The following is an 11043-nucleotide window of genomic DNA, read 5'->3' as shown; positions in this document are numbered from 1 at the left end:
GGTTTCGGTCGCTAAAAAAATAAAAAATATTATTATTTATAATAATTTTAGCGACCAAATTAAAATTGACTGCTAAAAAAATAAAAATATAATTATTTATAATAATTTTAGCGACTAAATTAAAATCGGTCGCCAAAAAAATAAAAAATATTATTATTTATAATAATTTTAGCGACTAAATTAAAATCGGTCGCTAAAAAAACAAAAATATTATTATTTATAATAATTTTAGCGACCAAATTAAAATTGGTTGCTAAAAAAATAAAAAAAAATATTATTATTTATATTAATTTTAGTGATTAAATTAAAATCGATCGCTAAAAAAAATAGTACTATTTATAATAATTTTAGCGACCAAATTAAAATCGATCGCTAAATGTAAATTTTTTTAAAAAATTTAGAAATATATTTCTTTTAAATGAAAGCAAATATAAAAATATATAATATTATTTTTATAATGATAACAATATTAATGATAAGAAATAAAAATCAGTACCCTCCCAATAAAATTAATTTGTTTTTAAAATAATACAAATTATATAATTTAAAATAGATAATTAATATATCATGATGTATTAAAAAATGAGAAACATAATGCTATAAAAGAAAATTAAATAATAATCTTTTTAATTGAATCTTTTTAAAAACATTAGACTAATTTAAATAATAATTTATCTAGAAAATTTATTTATCTTTCTTTTGAGAAATTCATTTCTCTTTTACCATACTTAATATTTTATTACATTATTAGATAATATGAAAATACATAATTTATTGTGCTTTCCAATTTTGTTAAGATAAATAAACTTCTTTTCATAAATCTTATTTTATTTTCATTATTATTTTCAAAATTGACTTAAACATCTAGTTCAATTGATATAAACACGTTAGTTCCATTAAATTAAAAATAATTGGCTTATATAAGGATTAATAAAAATTTATCAAACAAATCTAAAATTGATAAAATATAATTAATGTTCCATCAGTTTAATAAATAAAAATTATAAAATAAATTATATATATAAATATATACACTAATAACACATGAGATCAATTACTTAAAATATGTTATGCCATCTATCTTCGATTATACTCGTACTACTTTGAGGTAGATATGCTTCTTTGAGGAGATATGATTCTATTATTATATATGAATATGATCCCACCATGGAAAACTGATTCAACAACAACCATATTTTGAAATATTTTTATTTTGTTTAATGATAAATTACTTTTTAATATAAAAATATTTATTTAAAATATATCTAATTATACATATATATTTTAAAATTATATTAATTAAATATGTATATAATAGTTTATCTTAAAAATCAATTCATTTAGATATTATAAAATATTTTATTTTAAACATCAATTAAATAATACCTTGCTACTTATAATTTATTTAAATATTTATAAATAAATATTACATTAACTCCATTGATTATTTTAATCCTTGTCTTTAATTTTATTATATATATATATATATATATATATATATATATATATATATTATTTACCTAATATATTTTGAAATTATTTTCATGAATCTTATTTTATTTCAATTGTTATTTTAAAAGTTAGGCTTAATCATTGAATTCAATTGATATAATCGTGCTAGTTTCATTGTTTAAAAGCAATTGACTTATACAAAAATTAGTAAGAATTTGTGAAACAATTATAAAATGAAATATTTTTTAGTAATTTAGAAAAATTATTATTCTTTGATTTTAATTTACTCATAGATGTTCATAGATTTAACTTATGATATATACACCTCCTTTGTTTAAAAAGGCTAAAATTGCTGACAATAGAGCTCGAATCCACACACATACTTACGTGGAGAAAATCTTAAGTCTTTCCCCTTAACTAATTGGGCAAACCACTCGCTGGTTCTTTTTGATCAGTTTTTAATACATTACAATGTGTTTCCTTGCTTTTTTCTCTATCAAATAGAATATGTGACTGTTTTAACGGAGTTTTTTTTATTCTTTCACATTTATTTTAAAGTTTCATGTTGAAATAAAATTCCAACACAAATTAACATATTTTATAACTAATATCTGGTTTTAAACTTGATATGAAAATATTATGATATAACTTGATAAGATTTTAAATTAGTATTTTATTAATGGTTGATAATTAGAAAATAAAACAAGGATAAATACATTTTTTGAATTTTATATCTTAGATTTAAGATGAATAAATATACTAATTTAATTAATAATTTATTTAAAATGTTAAAATTTAATTTATAAAAATAATATTTTAAAAGAGAAGTGTTATAATAACACAGGTGTAACTTTTACTAAGTATTACATCGCTTAATAACTTTATATTAAATGTGAATTTTATAAATTCAACCGTTAGATTGAAAGTTTTTTACTCTTAGATCATATATACAAAATTTTATATGAATTCAAGATGATTTGATACTTCATTCTTGTAAAATAAAATTGACGTAACATATACATTTCAAAATATATTAAAATATGAGCACTTTGATTACCTTCAAGTTGTTGTTCAATTTTAACAAAACTTGATATAAACATATAAAGTGATATGAACTTTCAATTTAACGGTTGGATTTACAAAATTCACATTTAATATAAAGTTATTGAACAATGTAATACTTAGTAAAAGTTATACCAGTGTTATTATAACCCTTCTCATTTTAAAATATAAAAATTATTATTTAAACTTTTAAATTTATAATAGATAATTTAAATTGTATCATAATATTAATTTTAAATGGAAATAAGTAGATTGTTAATTATAAAAGTAAGTATATATAAATAAAGATTAATTAAATATAATATAATTATTATTATTGGTAATATAATTATTAAATATATTATTATATTTTTATAATGGTTGGATACACCGAAATGAGAGGGATCCAAAGATAGTATAAGTATGAGATTGTATATTTGAGGATGACTTAAAAAAATTAATTTGTACTACATATACTAACAATATACATATGCCTTTCTGTAGCTTATCTCATCAGAACTCCACAGTTAAGCGTGCTTGACTTGGAGTAATATAAGGATGGGTGACCTTCTGGGAAGTTTTCCAAAAATTGTGTAATTAAGGACAAAACATGCTGAAAAGTGAAGTATTGTGAAATAGAATCCTTGAGAGGCTAAATATGAGTATTTTGTAGCGACCGAATTTGCAACGTCTATAAAATTTAATAAAATAAAAAATAAATCTTTAGCAACCGATTTAGTGACCGATTTATTTGGTCACTAATTTGGTTCCCTACACATCAGCGATCAAAATCATTGCAACCATTTTGCGACCGAAATTTTTGAAATTTTCGGTCGTTAAACCAAAATTTTTGGTCACTAAATAGCGATTGAAAATTTTTTTGTCGCTATATAGCTTTGCGACTAGGGTTTTTGCGACTACTTAAATTCGGTCGCTAAGGCAAATAGCGACCGAATTTAGCAATTTAGCGACCGATTTTGGTGGTCACTAAATGCAATTTTTTTAATAGTGATCGTTCCTTAGGCTCCAAATCTTTTTCAAGCTAGAGATTTAGAGTGTATTTGTATAAACGTTCATCTAAACGTTAACGTATGTTTGTCTAAAGATGCCTCAAACTTACTTATCCGTTTCGTGCTTCGGAAATTGGGATTGCGTTTGAAGCTTCTCAAACGGAAATCCAAATAGGCACTTAGGTTCATGGTAGCGAAAGAAAGATATTAGAGCAAGGATATTGCAAAAGTTATTCTCTTCTTCAATTTCTAGCCTTAGGGATCTTGATCGAGGCAAGAGATTCTTGATCATGGTTGCATGTGTTATTATATATGATGTTGTTTTTAGACAAATTGATGGCTTGATGTTGAGATTTTGAGGATTCCTCCTTGTTTGTGGTTTTGGGTCCTGCATGGGGGCGGGGGGGGGAGGGGGGTTGTGCCATATATGGTTGCATGTGTTGTTTGATGGATGTTTTAATAAATTCAGTGGTTTAGACCTTTGGATATCGTTGCATATGAAGTGTTTTTGGCTTTCTCGCCTAGTGAACCTTCATAGGATGAAGGGCAAATGGAAAAAAAAATGAGTTTTTGCTTAGGGAGATTGGTCTAGCTTAGTGAAATGGATGAACAACGTGAATTTTGGTTGAATGGACCACTATTTTTCTAAGTCAAGGTCTCTTATGATTTTAGGACCTTGTTATTTCTCTCAACGAAATCTGTTGGCTAAGCAAGTTTTAGCCTCTAGGTGTGCTTGCGAGATTTGCATAATGAGACCTCACTCAACCAATTTTGGCCTTTTGGTAAGCCTTTTTACTTAACCTAGGGAAGTAGATTTTTCTTAGTGAAATTTCATTTTGATTTCTAGAGTTTGGGGCTTGCTTAGCCAAAAGTTTTGACTTAGTGAACTTTGGCCCGTGGTTGATGGTCATATAAATTTTCTAAGTGATGAAAATTGAGTGAGCGAATTCTCTTGTCCATGGTGGAATTCACTCAGCAAAAATAAATTTCTTAACAAATCCCCTATTTGGCTAGATGATGATCTAGTCTGATGACATATGACCTTCCAAAGGTCCTATTACAAGGACAATGCTAAGGAGAATCCAAGAGGAATGAGCTCGTGATGAAGATAGAAGACCTAAGTTCCTTTCGAGCTATAGGTTAATTACTTGGTCCAATTTCTCTTTATGTATATTTTTTCTTGTAAATACTTTTCCTTATTTTGGCCCTATATTTTTGGATCAATTAATGTAGAAATTTATTTTCTTGTAATTAGTATTTTTAGGGGTGTAGTTAGTATTTAAGGGAAAGTGTAACTAGAAAAAGAGATATTGACTTATTGCACTTGAATGGCCCATGAGCATCAACTTGGACGCATGGTCCAATTGGATGATCGTCCACTTGTATAAGACAAGTGGAATGGATGTCCATTTCATTGAGGAGAGAAGATGTCTCATAAGCCATTCAAGTTGTCAACATGTCATATAACATTCACACCTTTGGCATTGCTATGTGGCGAGCCTCCATTGACTCTTTTAGATCTAGGATGTTGATATAAGTCACACTTTTCTTATCACTCCATGTGACAAGCTTTTATCGGCTCTTCTAGATCTAGGATAATCATATTTTTAAGAGGGAATTTTGGAATTTAAAATTGTAACTAGGATTAGTAGTCTTAAATTCGAGTTAACCTAACTTGGGATATATTTAACCTATAGGTTATATTAACATGCACCACAAGCTACCAAATCCTATATATACATGTTCCCTCCCCTGGCCGTGTACTATTGATCATTTGTGAGAAATAATATTAAGATTTCTCTTTCAAAAGTCTTAGTTCTCTATCTTGAAGAAAACCCCTCCTTATGAACTTCTATCAAGGGATTCTTTCTTATAGCAAGTTTCTCACCTTCTTGATTATCTTCACTTGAAGTGGCATGCTTCCATTCCTTTCTTCTCCACCATTTTTGAATTTCTTTGAGCTTTGGAGTCCCATAGATGAAGATTGGGAGCATATTGGATCTAGTTGAAGAGAAACAACCATCATCTCCTCCACTAGTTTAATCATATTTGGTATCATGAGCTTTGGAACCTAAATTTGTGTTTTTTAGTCATTTTTACATGTCTTGAGTAGTGTTTGTTGCTTAGATATATTTTCTTTGCATGATATATGATAGATCCAAAATGTCTTAAAAAATTTTGGTTCAAAATCTTTTTAGTTCTAGTTTCTATGAACTAAACCTATTGAAATCTATGCATATATTTATGTCTTAAAAGTCTTGTGTAGTCCTTGTTTTGTCATTACTTCTAGTAATCCTTTTTATTTTGAATCTTGCAATATACATGTTATATTGTGTTGGATGAAACTTTATGATGTCCTTCAAGCTTATAATCTTTGAGTTCATGCATATTATTAGATCATTAACATGTTCCTATTAGAGTTAATTAGGTTTTCATAAGTCTTGTAGTTTTCACTATTTCTTGTTTCCATGATTTTTTTGTGACTCAATTGGATTTCAAATTTTGGTAAAAAAATAAAAATAAACTCTTGAGGTTGCAATAAAATCATATTTGAACTCTCTTTTTGAAGTTCAAAAAGTTTGAAAATCAAAGGTCTAATAATATATATATATATATATATATATATATATATATATATATATATATATATATATATATAAAGTAGTAGCAACATTGTTCACCAATTTTTGAGTCATTTTCTGAATTTGTCTACTTCTATTTTTTTTTTGGCAATTTTTGAGTTTCTTGTCTTGGAACATTTTGTGACATAAATACAAACACTAGGACAAAAGAAAAATAGTCACAAAATAGCTCCAAAAGAAAGAAAAACAAAAGTGTAAAAAAACAAGAAATAAAAGAGAAAAATACAGGAAAAAGGATAAAAATGTTTGTGATAAAAAAATATATATGTGGAGCTTTTTGTGAAAAACATTTCAAAAATATTTGTCACATTTGATTTCATTTAAATTTGCATTTAATTTGGAAGTGAATTTGAGTCTTTCTTATATGTGTAATCCAATTTTAGAACTAATCCTAGGATTATTATTTTGATGTTCTAGCTTCCAAATTATGCCTTAATTTTTGTTTGTCTATATTCTTGTTATTCTTTGAGTTTGTCATGCCTACTCCTTCTTGTGTGTAGCTTATTTAAATTGCACTTTTATTTTTTGTCTTCTAAAGTTTCCTCTAGTATTGTTTTGGTGTGCAAATTTCCTATAGCATCTTGGAATGTTGATAAAGGCTTAAGAGGATTTCCTCCTTGGTTAAGGCTATCTTTTGGGAGAGCTTGAAAACCAAACACCTTTGAGAGTAGAGAAAACACTAGAAGTCTCTTATACTAATGAGTTTGTTCATTGGATAAGAGAAGAATTGAAGGATTTTGAAGACTTGTTGCTTTATTTTGCTTTCGATTTTAGTGTTTTTATTCTTGTCTTGTAAAGATATTTTGCTTAAAAGTGGTTTTGATAGATTTTAAGTACCTACTCAAAACTTCCAATTTGAGTGAAGAGCCTCATTTGGATTGGAAAATGAAAGTGGAACAATGTTTTTCTTGCCGCAAAGTGAGTGAAGAGAGAAAGGTTCTAGCAACCCTTAGCTTCCAAGGGTATACTATGTATTGGTGTGGACTTCCCTAGAGAGAGAGAAGGATCCACAATCCTAATGTGAAATATTAGAATGGCTTAAAGAGTGCCATGAGAAAGAAACACATACCCTCCTATTATAGAAGGGAGCTTATGGATACATTCCAAAAACTCCATAAAAAAACGTAGAAGAGTATAGAAAAACATGGAGTTATACATCATGAAGGTGGGTATAAGGGACGAAAAGAAAGTCACCATAGCTAGGTTCCTTAGTGGTTGGGCATAGAAATTAGAGATAAAGTTGAGCTCTTGCCATATAGGAATCTTAATGACTTTGTCTAATTGTGCATAAAGGTTGAGTAAAGAATTAAAAGGGTGTCTTCTCTTAAGAAGGAATCCTCATCTTCTTCATATTTTAATAAGGATCACAAGAAGGAAGGGAACTCCTCCAAGATTACTCTAAGAGCGAACTATCTAAGGAAAGAAGATATATATAAAGGAAAATCTTCTCAGGATAAAGAAACCCCCAACACTAGTTTTAAGACTAGTATCATAAAATGTTTCAAGTGTTTTGGGAGAGGTCACATTGTCTCTCAATGCCTTACCAAGAAGAATATGGTCTTAAGGGACATAAAATCACTATAGTAGTCAAAAGGAGACTACATCTTTTTCCCCCACCTCAATGGCAATGAAGAATAAGAGGGGAGTATTCTAATGAAGAGGAAACTTATCCATGTAGTGATGATCTCTTGATGGTTAGAAGGCTTCTTGGAAGTCAACCTTGTGAACTCAACTAATCACAAAGAGAGAACTTATATTGGTGTAGAGTTTTAGATAAAACTTGTTCTCTCATTGTTGGTAGTGATTCTTGTTGCAATGTTTGTAGTGCATGATTGGTTAATACGTTAGCACTTATTATCATTCTCCACCCAAAGCATTATAGGCTTCAATGGATAAATGACAAAGGGGAAATGTTAGTTGACCAAAAAATAATGGTGACGCTTTCCATAGGAAACTATAAAGGTGATGTTTTATGTGATGTAGTATGTATGGAAGCTAGCCATAATTTGTTGGGAAGGTTATGACAATTTGATAAGAAAGCTATTCATAATGGCCTTATCAACAAGATAACCCTCACACATATGGATAAGAAGCTTGTGTTGCATCCTATTTCACCTTCACAAGTGCTTGAGAATCAACTGCAAATGCAACTCAAGAATACTGAAGAAAAAAATAAAGTAAAAAGAAAAAACCAAAAGAGTGAAAAGGGGAAAGAGAAGGTTGTGGAGGATAATGTTCCCTTAAAAGATGTTTTCAAGAAGGAGAATTATTTTGCAACAAAAAGTGATATAAAAAGAGCTTTCCATCTTGAATAACCTATTTACCTTATCTTATGCAAAGGGACACTAGTTTACACTACCACAAAGAGTGAGGTTGAGATTCTATCTCAAGGGATTCAAAATCTTTTAAAAGAATTTGGTAGCTTATTTCCTCTAGAAGGTTATAAGGGACTTGAACCTCTAAGAGGAATAAAACATCAAATAGATCTAGTTCCTAGAGTAAGCCTACTTGATAGGCCAACTTATAGGACTAACGCCCAAAAAATAAAAGAAATAGAATCTCAAGTTCATGAATTGTTGGAGAAGAGTTGGATTCAAAATATTTTTAGTCCTTGTATTGTTCCCGTGTTGTTGGTCCCTAAAAATCATGGAAAATGAATAATGTGTTGTGATTGTAAGGTTATCAACAACATCACTATTAAGTATAGGCACCCAATCCCTAGGTTGGATGACATGCTAGACAAGCTTCATGGTGCAATTATATTTTCCAAGGTTGATCTTAAAAATTGTTATCATCAAGATTAAAGAAGGAGATGAATGAAAAATCACTTTCAAGACCAAATTTGGATTGTATGAGTGACTTGTTATGGCCTTTGGACTTAGTAATGCACCTGGCACTTTCATGCATCTCATGAATCGTGTTATTTAGGGATTTCCTAGGTAACTTTGTTATAGTTTACTTTAATGATATTTTAGTTTATAGTAGGATTCTAAATGATCATCTAGGACACTTAAGGCAAGTTTTTTCAATTCTTAGGAGTAATCATCTTTTTGGAAATATAGAAAAATGTACCTTTTGTTTAAATAGTGTAGTTTCCTTAGGATTTGTAAGAGCAAATGGGGTCTATGTGTGGATCCTAATAAAATCAAGGCCTATTGCATACTTGGTCTAGCAAATTTCTATAAGAGGTTTGTACAAGACTTATCCATACTTGCTTTACCTCTTAATGAGTTGGTGATGAAGAATGTACCGTTTTTCTAGAGTGAAAAATAAGAGAAGGCTTTCTAAGCCTTAAAAGACAAACTCTCCAATGCACCATTTTTCTATGTTGTTGTAGGGTGGGCACCCTATTGCATATTTTAGTGAAAAATTTCATGGTGTCACTCTCAACTACCCCACCTATGATAAGGAACGTTATGCCGAATTTCTTGAACAATTCCCTTTTGTCATCAAATATAAAAAAGGGAAATATAATGTGGTTGTTGATGTTTTATCTAGAAGGCATGCATTATTTTGTTCCCTTGGAGCTAAAATTTTGGGATTTAATGACATAAAGGAATTACATGGTCAAAACCCATACTTCAAAACATTTTCTACTGACTGTGGTCATATGGCCAAAGATAGATTCTACCTTTCTATTTGTTTAAAGAGGTAAAACTTTTTGTACCCCAAGGATCCATCAAAAATCAAAAAAACTTTTAACAAAAGAGAACCATGAAGATGGGTTCATGGGGGCATTTCGGAGTCGACACAACTTTGACTATTTTAAGAGAAAGATTCTTTTAGTCCCATATGAGAAAAGATGTCCAAAGATTTTACTCTAGATGTATATCCTTTTTACAAGAAAAGTCTGAAATAATGTCTCATAGACTATATACACCTTTACCTATTTCAACTTTCCCTTAGGTAAACATTAGTATAAGCTTTGTCCTCGGTCATTCTATCATTAGTATTGGGCATTTTCCTTTTAAAAAGAAAAGGTTCTCTTTTAAATGTGTTTTTGAGAAAATAGTATATATGAATTGAGTTGCTTCATATTTGTCCCCTATATTAGGCATGTATTTGCAAGTTGATATTGTGTTAAAGCTATACTCAAGCTTCAATATTCCTGATAGTATAATCTCGAGTTTTCCTAGTTTAAATCAACAGAGTCTAAGAGGTCATGCAAGGATGGTTCGTGTGTGTATAATATACATTTACTTACAATTGTTATACAACTCACATAATAGATAGATAGATTGATTATTGCTTAATGTAAAATATAAATTTACTTACAAATTTTTAACTTTTAATGACAATTTTTTGTCTATCACTACAAGTCAATTTTCTTGTAGTGATACAATAAATATTAAATAGTGCATGAACGCAAAATATATATAAAAGAATTTTTATGTCATTCAATAAAAAATTTCCATATAAGGTAAGTTTGCTATCTTTTATAATAATTAATATTAACAATGATCATAGTTTGATTAATAGTATAATGTTTTTTATACAAACAAATACATAAAAATTATACTCTACAAAACATTATATATTTATCAGCATTTTTTATAATTATAATGAAAATTTATTGTTGTACAATTTAATACAAATGTACAAATAAGAGTAAATAATTATGTATCATTGAACCAAAATATATAAAATAATGTATGTATTAAGGTGTAAAAAGTTTTTACATTATCGTTAAACCATACATTTTCTATTTATGGTCTCATAATTGATCGTAAGCCTGAATAAAAGAGAAGAGTTGTGTTATTAACAACCAACATAAAACTTGCTTATATAACGTAACACATGGAATATCACTCATATATATCTCTACTATGGCAAGGTCTTTAGCCAAAAGTATTGCACTACATTGCTTGTCAATTGAGCATTTGAGCTACAGTTGCAAC

The sequence above is a fragment of the Cajanus cajan genome, chromosome 7 (genome assembly GCF_000230855.2).
Source record: "Cajanus cajan strain Asha chromosome 7, NIPB_CcT2T_4, whole genome shotgun sequence".
Classification (NCBI taxonomy): domain Eukaryota; kingdom Viridiplantae; phylum Streptophyta; class Magnoliopsida; order Fabales; family Fabaceae; genus Cajanus; species Cajanus cajan.
The sequence above is the reverse complement of the archived record's forward strand: the minus strand, read 5'-3'. Positions refer to the sequence as shown.